Consider the following 15,546-nt stretch of genomic DNA (forward strand, 5'->3'; position numbering starts at 1 on the left):
GTAAGTGTTAGGAAGGAAGTCCCTTGTGGGTTTAGACGCGAAAAGGGACCTGGAAGCCATGGGACTCGGCGAGTGGTATGAGCAGACTCGGCGAGTCCGTAGCAATCTCCCAATCTTTGAAGATGGACTTGACGAGTTGTTCATACAACTCGAGGAGTCATAGACTGGACAAGTTCTTAAGTTGGAGATGAACTCAACGAGTTCAAGAAGGAACTCGGCGAGTCGGATGAAGATGGTCCCGATGTTATGATTGAAGGAGAACACGTGGAATTTTTGCTAGACTCGACGAGTGGAGCCGGGGTTTTGTGTGGGATTAGAGAAGCATGGACTCGACGAGTTGGTAGACCAACTCGGCGATTCAGGTCAACTGAATGTTGAATTTGACCAATGTTGACTTTGACTGACCCTATTTAGGGTTGTATGTGATGTGTGTTGACTTGAAGGTTGTCGTGTAGGGATCGAGGAGTCGTAGGGAGTCGACTTGTGCGCCGAGGATAGTTCAGACACTACGCGACATTGAGGTGAGTTACCTTCCAGTAGGGGTGGGTCTAAGGCCACAATGCCGGCCCACCAAAAAGGGGTATTTAGAAGATAATGGTCTTTGTGATAATTATCTTGGTCTGGTTATGTGATGGTAGGGATTAGTTTGCCTGACAGTGGTCTTTAGGACCCAAGGGTAGGTCAGTACCCAGATATGCCTGACTGTATGCTTATATCTGTTGATTATATGCTAGTAGTAGGGGGTGAAATAGTCCCCAGTTACCGGTTGAAAGATACCGATGTTGATTACTAGTTGAAAGATACTGATGATGGTTACCGGTTGAAAGATACCAATGAAGGTTACCGGTTGAAAGATACCGATGAAGGTTACCGGTTGAAAGATACCGACGATATTGTATGATATGTGGTATGATAGGGGAACTCATTAAGCTTTGTGCTTACATTTTTGGTTTTGGTTTCAGGTACCTCTTTGTCGAAGGGGAAGGAGCCGGCGGTGTAGCAGTGCATCACACACACACATGTTTCCGCAAGAAGTTTTTGGGACTGTACTCTGATTTTCCATACTTATGACGTTATGGTTTGAAATACAACATTATGATTTTGTAATGGAATGTTTTATTGACAATTTTTTGGTAAAATGTTTATTAAATGCGTTAATTCAAAAATGAAATTCTTGGCCTTGAAAAGGGTCGTTACACACCTATTCACTATCGGAAATAGAGTAGATGATTTCGGCATCCAAGAGCTTTACGACCTCCTTGTTAACTACCTCTTGCATATTTGGGTTTAATCGTCTCTGATGTTGTACTACCGATTTTTCTCCTTCTTCTAGGTTGATCTTGTGTGAGCAATAGGAAGGACTAATGCCCTTGATGCCGATAATCTTCCAAGCAATGGCGTTCTTCCTTTTCTTTAAAACCTTCACGAGACTTTCCTTTTTGGGTGGTGTAAGATCATAAGCAATAATAACCGGCTTTTGTTCATCCTCTTCTAGAAAAACTTATTCTAAGTGTTCTGGTAAAGTTTTGAGTTCCAATTGTGTCTTTTGATCACTGAGCACGGCGTGTATATCAACTGAACACACCGTGTTGAATCCATTTGTCTCATCAGAATGCATTTTTTCATTGAAACGCGTCGTGTTTAACTCCTCAACACATCGTGTTTGTTCTTCAACTGGCCTTTTAATTTCTTCAAATTCACTTTCTTCATGCAACCTCTCTAACTCTTCTAGATAATTTTTAGTATAAAGTACCCTTCTGATAAGAATGTGAATCCCCCCTGCATTATCTTCTTGCCAACTCGTCAATTCTTTTTCCAACAGCTCTTCAAACGTGTCCACTGAGAAAACCATAACATCGCTAAACCTTGAATGCTTCATTGCCCGATCAACTCCAAAGGTGACATAATTTTCTCCTACCCGGAGAGTGAGTTTAGACTCTCTCATGTCCACTAGGGCTCGAGCGGTTCTTATAAAAGGCCTTCCAAGAATTATAGGTACTTGATGATCTTCTTCCATGTCTAGAATGATAAAATCTAAGGGAAACACAAATTTATCATCTTTCACCAAAAGATCCTCACATATCCCTCTTGGAAACGTCACCATCTTGTTTTCTAGATGAATCACCATGTGGATGGGCCTTGGTTATGGAAGATTCAACTTCTTGAAAAATTAATTGGTCATAAGATTAACACTATCTCTCGAATTGGCCAATGCATCACTTGTAGCGAAATTCCCAAATTGACATGGCAAAGTTAAACTTTCTGGGTCCCCCACTTGCTTTGGTAGTTTGTTCAACATCACATAGCTGAGAAATTCTCGTTCAATATCACCTTAGATGCCTCCTCCATCTTCTTTCTATTTGTGAGTAGGTATTTCAAGAACTTAGCATACTTTGGAATTTGAGCCACCACCTCGATGAATGGGATGTTTATTTGGAGGGCCATGATATGCTCCAGGAATTTCTTAGAATCTTCACCATGTTTTTCATGTCTAGCTCGGCTCGGAATGGCAATGGAGGTTGATATGGCTTTACCGAAGGGTTCTTCTTTTCTTCAATCGATAAACACACCGTGTTCTTCTCCTTAGCATGCCGTGTTTTGTCATCAGAGTGCAATTCTTGGTTTCTTTCTCTAGTTCCTGCACAACCTTTGGACTTTCATTAGAAATTGGGGTCAAAGGAGTGACAATTTTTCCACTCCTTGTTATTACTACGTTGATGTCAGACCCTTTGTATTTTGTTCAGTGTTGCTTGGAAGTCCACCCATTGACTGTTCATTGAATTGTTTAGCAAGTTCGATGTTGAAGATTGAATCTTGTTGATTCCCTATTAGAGCTTACCGATCTCTCATCAAATCTTGTTGATCTTTTAGTGTTGCGTTGGTTTCATCATGCCTCTTTTCTGACTCAGATGCAAAACGGGTGAGTATAGCTTCAAAATCCTCTTCTTTTTCTGGTACATATTCCTATTTTTGATAGAACCCACTTGCCTTTTGCTTGTACTTCTCCTCCTTTTCCTTCTTGTACTCGTCATAGGGTAGCCATTCCTTTTTAGGTTTCCTCCAATCTTCATCATACTGATCCCCACTTGAATAACACGCTTAGCCTTCCGGTTTCCATTCTCGCCAAGGTCGCAATCCTTTGTTAGATGAGGCCCGCTATAGTTATCACACCCCACACGAATAACATGGATAGATTGGTCCATCTTTTTCATCCTACAATCCATTCTATCTAACTTAGCCATTGCTTCCGCCATATCATCAGAAGCTGCGTTCTTCGTCCCTCGATTTGTGTTGTGTTGAGGGTTATGATATTCTCTTGAGTGTTTAGAGAATTTTTCAATCAACCCCTTTATGACAGTTGGTGCTTTTTCCTTGAGTCATCCTTGGGAGTCAAAAAGCTGTCGGATTGTCACATTTACCCCATCATAGAAAATGGAGGCCTCTTGTTGAACATTAAGGTCATTCTGGGGCAATTCTTAGCAAGCCCTTGTATCTCTCCCATGCCTCATAAAGTGATTCTCCTTCCATTTGTTCAAAATTGGCAATTGCCTTCTTCAACTTTGCTATTTCTATGGTGGGCAGAATTGCTCTATGAACTTTTCACACAGCCGTTGCCATGTCGTTATTGATCCTGAAGAGAGTGACTTCAACTAATCTTTCGCGGCTCCCTTGAACGTAACCGGTAGCATCCTTAGTAGCACTGTCTCACATGGCACATTTGGAACGTTGAAATAACTAACGATATCATTGACTTCGTCAATGTGCTTCTAGGTGTCCTCTTGATCTTTCCTGTAGAATGGGATGTTCCTCAGTTGGGCGAGTAAGTGACCTTTCAGCTCGAAGTTTGTTGTTTCAAGAATTTCGGGTTGCACAAGACCTGGCCCAGTATGGTCACGTATTCGCTTCTTCTATGTCTCCATGGATATGTCTGCTATGTCTGTCATCTCTATTTCTGACTCGGGTTCACTCTCCTCTTCAGTTTTGGGTGTTTCGGGCTCATAATCTGATGCCTTCTTGTCTTGAGTTTTCTTGAAGCTTTTAAACCACTTAATTCGTCGATTGCTTTCTCCTTCTTTTTGTGAAAAGTTGATTCCGGATCTTCTAATGGCGGTACTACTGGAGATTTGGATCTTCGATTCATAAACTAACAGAAAAAAAAGAAAACAAAAAATTAGACGTAAAACGAAGAAATACGAAAACCGAGAACACGTGAAACACGGCGTTGTTGTAACTGACCACGACGTGCTTAACGTAAAAATAGAATACAAATGAAAATAAAAGTTTAAACAGAAAACTAGTAACTTTATATGAGAAAAAATCTCACACAAAGGATCGATATCAATTAGCAAATAAAATTAACTATTATTGAACTGTTCCCAGGCAATGACGCCAAAAAGTATATATGTGATATATATATATATATATATATATATATATATATATATATATATATATATATATATATATACGAGTTTTAATCCAAACTAACTTAGATAAAAACCAACACATGATAGGCAGTGTACGTAATCGAATACTAGTTTAGTGTAGGTAAATAAGATATCGAACACAGGGAACAATAATAATAATTAAAACGACTACTAATGTTAACTAATTTAACAATGATTAAAGAGGGGGTTTTTTCTCTAGTTTTACAAGACTAGAAACTTATATAGTCACTTTAACACTTAGCAAAGCGACAATTAACAGCTAATTAAAGAACAAAAGATGACTTGAATCAAGAATATTAAAGAGACTTCCTTTTAGATATGATTCACATAATCCTATGGTTGATTTCGTGGAAAGTGCAATGGATTAATTTTTCATCAATTAACGATTTCTAATGTGATTAGGTTCATGCTCACTAATACTAATCCTTTAGCAAACAAATCAATTCAAACAATGATTAGTTGATTAAACTAATAAGTCCACTAGTATTAAGCTCGAATCATGCAACACTTGTAATAGTGATTAATTCATTTGGTTGATTATATTAATTCATATATGGTTGGTCATCATATATAGTTCACACATCAATTTACTTACTCTCTTATTAATCCTAGGTTTTGTTCAAAACACTAGTCTTACAATCTTGATTGTTTCAAAACTATAAGATGCAAGAAATCAAGAAAGATTTTCATACAATCTCAATTAACTCAATAATTAACAGAAAATAATTCTCATTAGCATATAAGGTTCTTTTAACAAGCTTAGCATGATAAATAATCAAATCAACATAATACAAAACCACTAAATCAACACATAGTCGTAAGATCCTCTACTCTAAACTAAAGTAGGGTTTTTAGCCCATGACTTCAGAAAACGTAACCATAAAGACGAAATTCAACACTGCAAACATGATGTAAATAAAGAAATTAGCTAAACTTACGATGAATTGCCTTTGATCTCTTCAAGAACAAGCTTCCAGTCGAATTATGTAATCCACATCTCCTTAGGAATGTCTTTGGCCTCCAAAAGTCGATAAAAACCACCAGCCTAAGTTAGGGTTTCGAAGAGAAACGATCCATATATAGATTCTGAAAAATGGTGCAACACGGCAACTTTTAGGAGCCAACACGCCATGTTCTTCGTTGAAAATGCGTATCTAGAAAGGCAAGTTCCATTGAGATTTTCCAATACAACATGTTGTATTCTTAAATTTCTTCTTCTTCTTGAAAATGCAAGACCCGAGCTTCCATTTTCCAATTCTGGTTCCTTTTCTTTCCGAGCATGTCTTTGTTGCTGCAAAATAAATTTTCAACTAATTAAGTACCTTTGTTCAATAATTGAAACAAATGCAACATAAAATATTAAGATAATGCATAAATTATATGATTAAATATGCCCATATCATAGTGTAATATTCATAGACTGTTAAAATTTAAATCGGATGAGAATTAGCTGATAGAGTCTAAATGAATGTTGTAGTACTCGGAAATACCTACACATGGATACAAAGAATATAAAAAACGAAGCTCGTATGTGTGAGATATAAAGTTTTAAAATATGGACATCTACTACCTACGATGCGACCCGATAGTATGTTGCCACGTGTCACGTTGTCAGTGGAGGAACTGGGTTCACCTACCCAGGGCACATCACACCTGGGATAGGAGCGTGGCGTGCCTCCTATAAAAATTCCCTATAAATAGAGCATCCAGCCCTTTCATTCTCCCGATACTTCAACTTTCTTTCCCTTTAACTATCCAAAGTCAAAATTTTGAAATTCTCTAGTATCTAGGGTATTTTAGCAAGGCTTTAGAGTATCTATGAGCCCGAAAAATAAAATCTTTCAGTTAAAATTTCTGCATGTGAACTTTCCAGTTTTCGCTTGAAATATCTAAAAGTTAAGTTGCACTTAGTTTACTTTAAGTGTAACTTATGTTTAAGTTCATTAACGTTATTATGAATCTATAAACAAGATTTTTTGGTGATTCCGTGTCATAATACTGATTGATCTTCTTATAGGGCTGCTGTATACGATAGATTTAGTGAGGTGTTTAAAGTGGGATTTCAAAACAGTATCCTCTATATACCATACAGACCATACCTCTGATATGATCTTACCTGGTTTCTCTTTATTAGCTATATATCAATGTTCATTGGAATTATTGAGGAATCTAGACTATTGTCATTACAGTCATAATAATTATGTAATAAAGACTAAGACTTAGTGATATTTATACCTAGGTCTTTCAAAAGGAAAAGCTAAGGTATTAAGCAAAGTGATGTGAGACATCCCCAATTTCACGGTCATTTTAATAATTTTATTTATGCTTATTTATTCAGAGTACAAAACTTAATTCAAAACTTGTTCCCAAAACAAAATATATTTTCGAAGAAACTTTTTTCATTTCTATATAAAAACTGTGGGATGTCATTATTCGATACAGATACATAAGCATAAACATGTTTCATCAAGCTGCACAACAATTTATTTTACTATGGCTTACAACTCCTTAAATCACTCAACATCCTTTGGCCTTCATACCTTTACTTGTGGTACAAAGAAACTGAGTGGGTCAGGCTTGGAAGCCTGGTGATCACATACGATTTTCAGCCCACAATAATTAAGTTCTTTAATTATATATTTCACCACAAATAATATACTTGATTACCTATTCCCTTTATTCTCACATATTGATCATAAAATTCAGATCTTAAGGGACATATCATAAGGATCATCATCAGCAACAGGTGTACAATATTGCTTGGGAGATTCCTCTAGCAATATATGTCAATAAGGCAACCATAGGGGATATAGTACATCAAATAAACAAATAGTTCAATAACACTTACATGTTGTGAGTCTACCAACGTTCCACTGGACTGTCTAAAATATTCTATGGTTGTCATATATGCTCTGCTAGATGACTGGTTCATTAATAGTCAATGCCTCTCATCATCATCTCACCAGTTCATTTTTCATCACCCATCACTACCCAATATATATATATATATATATGTATATATATATATATATATATATATATATATATATATATATATGAAAAAACATATATGATTAAAGCTAGTAAAATCATATTATCTAACACAGATTCCTAGTGCAGATAATAGACACACATAAAATTTAATCTTCTAGATACTTTATATCTATGTGTAAGCTAAAAGTAACTAAGGTCTGTTTGGTATACAGTGCATACTATTTGGAATTCCCACTTTAAACACCTTACAAAATCTAGCCTATGCATCACCCCCGTAAGTAGACTAATTAGTAATATGACTTGGAATCACTATATTATTTATAAATTCATAACAACGGCTATGAATATAAATATAAGTTACACTGAAAACAATATAAGTGTAGCTTAAATTAAAGATATTTTTCTAACAAAAGTCCAAAATTTGCATTGGCAGAACCTCAACCTGATGGCTACTAACATCGGGAATTCAAGGACCTCAAAGCTTTGTCAAAATATCCTAAACACTAAGAATTTTTGGGTCAAATGCATAGAATTTCGAGAGAGGGAATTGGATAACCAACATATGGTATTTATAGGGAGAAATTTGGGGAGGTGTGCCACGCCCAGAACAGAGGGGCGCCCTCATGACACATGTCCTTCAGCGGGCGGAGTAGTGTTGCAGCTTCTAGAAGCATGCATGCGGCACACCCCGTGCGCATGAACTTTTCAGATTTTCAAAAAATCGTATCTTCTTCACACCAACTGCATTTTTTATGTTTTTTATATCCACGCATAGCTATCAACGAGATCTACAACTTTCATTTAGACTTTGTCGATTAATTTCACCTTATTATTTTATTTATTATTTTAGAAGGCTTAAACTACTAAACTCCGTTTAAAATTCATATCTTTTTCATACGATGTCTGTTCTCGACTATTTTTATATCGACAAAATCCTATATATGAGATCTTCGACTTTCATTTACGTTGCTTCAGCTAAAAATAAACTGATTCTAATTTCGATTTCTATGTCCGCACTGCTGCGCTGAAACTTTGAAAAATCATAACTTCATCATATGAATTCAGATACGGACGTTCTCTTATGTATGAGTTTACTTTTATGATTACTATGACTATCGTTTGGATTACTTAGGCTTATAAGCAACCTATCTAAAATTCACTTTTTATGACGCTCAGTGCCATATCGGGTTGAACACGAAACTTTGAAGAATCATATATTTTTTCATACGAAGTCAAATTTAAGTATTCCTTATATCCCAAGAATCCTCATTATGACCACTTCAACTTTCATCAAGTCTATTTGTCCTAATTAATACTCATTTTAATGTTTGTTTTAGCCATATTTATTAAGTTTTTGCCTATTATTATGTAAGCGTACTATAAACATAAATCAAATAGATTCAAAATATTTTTTATTATTTACTCATTAAATGATTACAATTGTTGACCGACATCGGTACATATTCTATTAATTTCTAGCAAGAAACGCGGGTGTTACATGCTGCCCAAATCACCAGTCATCATCTTTTTAACAAGTGAGTGCATAGTCACTTTCATCTTAAACATAAATATGAAGTATTTAGATGATTAAATGCTACATGTGCCTATTATTTGTATTCTTGATATATGTGCTAGATGAGATTATATAATATGATTTAATCGTATATGTAGTTTGAACCTATAATATATTGGGTAGTGAAAGATGATGCGAGATGAAAATGATGATGATAGGCCATGAGTTTATAGTACTATTGTACTTATGAACAAATCATCTAACATAGTATATATAATGACCACAAACTATTCTAGATAGTCCAGTGGAATGTAGGTGTTAATGAACCATATGTTAATTTAATGTACTCTATCCACCCATGGTTGCCTTATTGACATGAATTGTTGCAGAATCCCTGAAGCAGTATTGTCTACTCGATGATTACGATGATCCTTATTATAGGACCCTTGAGATAAGTATTTTAGGTTTAGAAAGTGAGAATAACAGGAATGGTTAATTAGGTTAATTATTTGATGTAAAATATATAATTAAAAGAATTAGTTATAATGGCTTGAAACCTTATGTGCTCACCAGACTCCTAAGCTTGACCATTCAATTTCTTTGTATCACAAGTAGCGGTACGAAGGTACTTGGATAGTGATGTTTAGATCTCATGAGAGATTCGAGGAGATGTAGGCCATTAGTCTAATAAGATGTTGTAAGGCATGTTAAGACAAGCTTATGCTTATGTTTTGTATCAGTTATGACATCCCAAGTTTTTATATAAAAATGAGAATTATTTCTTTAGAAATACTTTATTATCTCACATTGAAATAATGTTTTAGGAACAAATTCCACAATAAAAGAATACTCTAAATTAAATAAGCATAAAGAAAAAAGTTTTTTTTTCAGGCCATGAAAATGGGGATGTCATAGATTGCTTCGAGAATAAGAGTATGATACCTTCGGGAATAAGAGTATGATTCCTCTGGGAATAAGAGTATGATTCATTCGGGTGTAAGAGTATGATTCCTTTAGGAATGAGATTATGTCCCTGTGAGGAAAGAGATGATGATCCCTTTGGGGATGTAGACTGATGATTCCCACTGAAATGAGATTATGTATGGTTAGGGAAGATAGAGCATGGGTTCCATGATTGGAACATGGCAAGAGATTTTTTTGAGGACTTAGATGTAATCCATGAAGGATTTAGAGTAAGAAATCCATGAGAAATTCTAGATAAGAAGAATGAATAAGGATCCATGAGGGATCATAAGAGAGGAGAGTGAGATTGAATGAGAGTACCCGATAATGTTAGTGGGATGTTGTTTCCTTTAGAAGTTAGATGAGATTAGAATATGAGATGTGACTGTTAGGTCTAGATGACAACAAATTGATGAGGCATTAGACTTGATAATAGAGAGAAAGAGAGAGAGAGAGAGAGAGAGAGAAAGACGTAGAGAGAGGTGAATAATAAGAAGAGTATTAGAAAACATGCTAAGAGTCATAGATATGAGAAGAACAGAGTAAGAGATAGAGAACAGCATGTATAAAGTATAGAAAAGAGCAGAGAAAGATTAGAAAAGATAGAGTATGTGAAAAAAGAGAATATAAAATATGTGTAGAGTACGAGATAAGATTGAGAAAGGGATAAGAGAAGGTAAGATATGTTCCTAAGAGGAGGCTAAGAAAGAAAAGAGAAGAGAAGAAAAGCATAGATGTAACAGCCCAGATTCCCAGGTATTATTTATTCTTATAAATTTGGTGATTTGTGAGGAGACTCGGCGAGTTGGAGCTCAGACTCGCCGAGTATGATCGCGGTTTGGGCACGGGTTCGCGTCCGGACTCGGCGAGTCCAAAAGGTGGACTCGGCAAGTCCACGCTGTTTAATGAAACCCTAATTTCCAGGGTATGAGACCTATTTAAAGGGGCTTATGGCCGTCATTTGCGGCCACCAACCCTAGAGAGAACCCTAAAGAGTCTTTGAGCGTTTTGTGAGAGAGAAGAGGAAGATCCTTGACTATTTATGGGTGTTTTTGCAATAGAAGAGGATCAAGGCAAGAGGAGACCAAAGAGGGTGCTAATCCAGTGATTCCTGAGCTCAGAGACTTTATTTGAGGTAACCATTCGTTCCTTTCTCAGTCCTTGGTGTAAATCTTAGAGTTAGGGTTTCTTTGTGGAATGATCCATGGAGTAATTGGCCTCTTCTCGTGTTGGTGCTTTAGATCTGGACCCAAAGAGGTCCAGAGACTCTTTTCCCTCAAGCTTTATGAGTGTTAATGGAGGACCTGAGCTTAGAATAGCATTTTAGAGACCATATCATCAAAGAAGGCCTTTGAACCTTTGCATGAGCACCAAGATAGTAACTTTACATGATGTATGTGCTTGGAAGGACTGGATCTATGAGTTATTGGAACGGATCTGACCTCAGGAGTGAGTTTGAGTTTATGCATGGCATAGACTCGCCGAGTCCGAAGAACAGACTCGACGAGTAGCATGAAGATTGTCCATAACCACTCAGCGAGTGGTCTTGCCGAGTTAAGGGGTTGACTCAGTGAGTCAGGGAGAGTCAGAGAGGGTTGACGGGTGGACTGAGTCAAGCTGGAACTCGCCGAGTTGTTCTTGAGACTCGGCGAGTTGAGTCATGGTGGCCCCGCGATTCATGCCAGGTGGAACTCGTCGAGTTAGGGAAGTACTCGACGTGTCAAGAGAGGATCCTAGGGAGTCAGTGAACACGTATAGACTCGCCGAGTCGCTCTAGTGCACTCGCCGAGTCCGGTCAAGTTGACCGTTGACCGTTGACCAGAGTTGACCAGTGTTGACTTAATAGGGGTAGTCAACCTTAGTTGTGAAAGTGTTAATTAGAGATATATTGTGTTATAGGAGGATTATAGCTCGGGTGATCGAGCGCGAGTGATTTCCGGGATTTGCGAGTTATCGAGATACGCGAGGTGAGTCTTTTCACTATACTTTACCTTGAGTAGGTAATTAGAGTTATGTGACAGAGTATTTGTATGCTATATGTATGTTATGTGTTGTACTGCATTATTTCTATGTGATTTATGTTGTGCATGTTTATAGAGTTGGAACCGAAAGATTCACAGAGATTAGAACCAGAGGGTTCACAGAGTAGGATCTACGGACCCACAGAGTTATAGCCTCAAGTGGCTAATATGTGTTATGTGTGGTATTTTGGGGAACTCACTAAGCTTTGTGCTTACAGTGTTGGTGTTATTTGTTTCAGGTACTAGTGATGACCGTGGGAAGGCGCCGGCTTGATCAGTACACACACACACGGGATTTTTATGTTATGTGATCTTGGGATTCTTTATATGTCATGGATTGGAGTTTCAAACATGGATGTTTTTATGAAAATTAAATGAAAATGTTTTTATATTATGCGAAAAATTATTTTGAAATTTACGGTGTTACAAGTTGGTATCAGAGCCTTGGTTTGAGGGATTCGAGTACACCTTCGGGCGTATTTGAACTCAAACTGAGGATTTGAGAAGTATTTTCAAAAAGAGTAAAAGATTTTTGGAAAAACGCAGAGCAGAGTTGTGTGTACGATCAGTCCGCGCCCGAACGGTGATTTCCCAAAATACCTTCATGTTATGTGATATTGATATTGATATGATGTATTCTCATGCTAAAGTAGGCTAGGTACTCTTATTAGGACCAGAGTGGCCTGATTTGTGATGCCTTAGCTTAGGGAGAGGTGAGCTGCTATGAGGTGCTTGAGAGTGGGTAGGTAGCAGCGAGGGGCTTATGAGAGATCGGTTAGAGAGTGGATTATGCATGATAGAGTACTTGGAATTTGGGATCCGAAGAGGAGGACTTGGGGTGTATTATGCTACGATGCGGACAATAGTATTGGGCCCGTACTACTGAAAGCACCGGGGTGGTGTACAGCCCAAGTAGGAATCTTTGGAATACCAAGGATCAAGGAGGAATTAGTTGTTGAGTGTGAGTATGCTCGAATGGATTCTAATTTATCGTATGTTGTATTTCAGAGGTAGATCATGGTGAGTACACGTCTTATGCCTGAGAGCAGTGGGGCCAGTGATGAGGAGATCCGCCGGATCATCCATGAGGAGGTGACTGCGACCATCAGGGCAGAGATACCAGAGATGTTCGGGTCTATTAAGACCATGTTGATTGAGACCTTTGATGAGCGTTATGCCGCTCTTTCTGAGGCTGCTGTTGCAGCGGCCACCGCAGCTATTGCTGCCGCGAGGCCGCAGGGTGGTGATGCGTTACTGTTCCGAGAGTTCAGCAACACAAAGCTGCCGGGGTTTGATGGGACCCAGGACCCGGTGGCGGCTATGAGATGGATTTCTGACATAGAGGGGTGCTTCTTCACTTGCTCATCTCCTGAGCATTTGAGAGTACGGTTCGCGCTGAACCAGCTTCGCTTGGGAGCGAAGGACTGGTGGAAGTTTGTGACGACGCACTTTACGCCTGCTGAGCTTGCGGCGGTGACCTGGGAGAGGTTCACTGCCATGTTCTGAGATGAGTACGTTCCACAGGTGGAGAGGGAGCGTTTGGCCCAGGAGTTTCTGACCCTCAAGCAGGGTACTGAGTCTGTTATGGTGATTACTAAGATGTTCCACGAGAGAGCGATGTTCTGCCCTGAGGATGTGTCCACTGAGCAGGCACGTATGAGTCGATATTTGAGTATATTGAGGCGAGACATTCGGGAGTTCGTGGCGAACTCCTCGTACCGGACATTTGCCGAGCTTCAGGAAAATGCCCGGAAGAGGGAGATTGAGCTAGAGACTCAGGCCAGGGAGGAGGCGGAGTCTCAGGGGAGGGATCGGCGACTGGCGCGTTCTCAGCCGGCAGCCAAGCGGGCCAAGCCCGCTGATCCCAAATCAGGGAGCCAGAAGGGCCGCACTTGTGGGAAGTGCGGCAAGGGTCATGATGGAGTCTGTAGAGCGGGATCTTGCTACAAGTGTGGCAAGGAGGGGCATATGGCCAAGGACTGCCCCAAGGGGTTTGCGGTGTGTTTCCACTGCAACCAGACCGGACACCGGAAGGCAGAGTGCCTGCAATTGTGAGGATCATCTCAGGGATCTGCCCCTACCGCCATCAGAGCTACCGAGAGTCGGCCAGTGAAGGCCGAGGCACCGAGGGCACGAGGGAGAACCTTTCTGTTGACCGCGGAGGAGGTCCGCGCAGCGCCAGATGTCGTGGCTAGTATGTATTCTTTCGTGTATTTATTTTGATGTTGAGATATTATGCTTATATTATGTTATGCATAGGTACTTTCCTTGTGAATTCTGTACCTGCCTTGGTGTTATTTGACTCGGGTGCGAGTCGGTCTTTTGTATCTTTGGCTTTTAGTCAGCATATCAGTGTTAGTCGTGAGGCATTTAGTTGGCCTCTGAGAGTTTCCATGGCTGATGAGAAGGTGATATATGCCACGGAGGTTCTTCGGGGGTGCGTGTTCGAGATTTTCGGTGTTGAGTTCCCGATTGATTTGGTTCCTATTACGTTGGGTGATGTCTGTGTCATTGTGGGCATGGACTGGTTGAGCAGATTCGGTGCGGTTATCGACTGCGAGCGACAGCTGGTGACCATACGAGACCCTATTGGGGGAGTTCTTACAGTGTACAGCGAGGGTACCCGTTCTGGATCAGCATTTTGTTCGGCCGCTAGGGTGAGGCAGTGTCTACAACAGGGCTGTAAGGTTTTTGTGGCGTATGTGATGGATACGCGGGTGGATTCCGAGAGACCGATGTTAGTTGAGGAGGTTCCGATAGTGCGTTAGTTCCCGGATGTATTTCCATAGGAGTTGCCGGGTGTGCCTCCTGTAAGGCAAGTGGAGTTCAGTATCGATTTGGTTCCGGGGGCTGCGCCTATCGCAAAGGTGCCTTATCGCCTTGCATCTCCAGAGATGCAAGAGTTATCCTCGCAGCTTCAGGAGCTGCTGGGGCAGGGGTTTATTCGGCCGAGCAGCTCGCCGTGGGGAGCGGCTATCCTGTTTGTCAAGAAGAAGGATGGTTCACACCGGATGTGCATTGATTACCGGGAGTTGAACAAGCTGACGGTCAAGAACCGTTACCCGTTACCGAGGATCGACGATTTGTTCGATCAGTTACAGGGAGCATCTTGGTTCTCCAAGATCGATTTGAGGTCTGGATATCATCAGGTGAGGGTGCGAGATGAGGACGTCCAGAAGACAACGTTCAGGACGCGTTATGGGCATTACGAGTTTGTAGTGATGCCTTTCGGGCTCACCAATGCCCCGACAGTGTTCATGGATCTCATGAACCGAGTGTGCAGGCCGATGCTGGATCGGTCGGTGATTGTATTTATCGACGACATTTTGGTATATTCGAGATCTAGAGAGCAGCATGAGGAGCATTTGAGGGAGATTCTCGGAGTTCTGAGATCGGAGAGGCTTTATGCCAAATTCTCCAAGTGTGATTACTGGTTGCGGGAGGTCCAGTTCCTAGGACATCTCGTTAACCAGAAAGGGATATTGGTCGACCCGGCAAAAGTTGAGGCGGTGATGAGTTGGGAGGTGCCGAGGTCACCATCCGAGATAAGGAGTTTCCTAGGGTTGGCAGGTTATTATCGGATATTTATCAAGGATTTCTCTAAAAT

At 39.8% G+C, this 15,546-nt stretch overlaps 1 non-coding gene across 1 annotated transcript; it reads left to right on the top strand.

The window, feature by feature from the left end:
* The first annotated feature begins 3,456 nt into the window (after nucleotides 1-3,456).
* LOC145049031 (small nucleolar RNA R71) lies at nucleotides 3,457-3,561 on the top strand. Its single transcript, XR_013683152.1, has one exon. It is a non-coding gene; the product is annotated as a small nucleolar RNA R71 (small nucleolar RNA).
* The last annotated feature ends 11,985 nt before the right edge of the window (nucleotides 3,562-15,546 follow it).

Source organism: Lactuca serriola, chromosome 4 (genome assembly GCF_051521515.1).
Source record: "Lactuca serriola cultivar US96UC23 chromosome 4, Lser_US96UC23_V15, whole genome shotgun sequence".
NCBI classification, from domain to species: Eukaryota; Viridiplantae; Streptophyta; class Magnoliopsida; order Asterales; family Asteraceae; genus Lactuca; species Lactuca serriola.